The sequence below is a fragment of the Sprattus sprattus genome (genome assembly GCF_963457725.1).
Source record: "Sprattus sprattus genome assembly, chromosome: 3".
Taxonomy (NCBI): Eukaryota; Metazoa; Chordata; class Actinopteri; order Clupeiformes; family Clupeidae; genus Sprattus; species Sprattus sprattus.
The window spans coordinates 61,244,957-61,245,525 of NC_137922.1; positions in this window are offsets into that span (position 1 = coordinate 61,244,957).

Here is a 569-nt window from a genome sequence, read left to right on the forward strand (position 1 = left end):
TGCAGCCCGGTCACGCATCTCTCGAGCTAGCAACTGGTTCCGTTCCGTAGCTGAGTCTATGCATGTTGGAATGTCTCCCAGGACGTTGGATCACCCACTTGGATAGTCACTTTAGGCTGTTAGTGTTCGCATCCAGAGGTAACACCTCACACTCTCCCTCTTAATAAGGGCAACAGGCACGGAGAACTATACTGAGAGTCACGGATACATTCATCTCTTAGTTGCAGAAGAGTGTTGGGTCTCAGTCCAAGTAGCTTGTCTCAGTGGTAGCTAAGTGATATTGTTGCTATTCCCTTCTCTCAGCATCGTAGCCCACGGATTGACATTGGAACTCCATCGATTTCAGTGTGAAGAGTAGCGAAAGACGAACCAGGGATGTTTTCAAGAAGAAGAAAAAACGAGAGCAGAAATTGACTTTAAGAATTCACTTCTGCATATTTACATTACATTTAGTCATTTAGCAGACGCTTTTGTCCAAAGCAACGTACAAGGGAGAGAACTGTCAAGCTACGAGCAATATAACATAGTGTACAATAAATACTACTTTGCATAAGACATATAACAAAGAA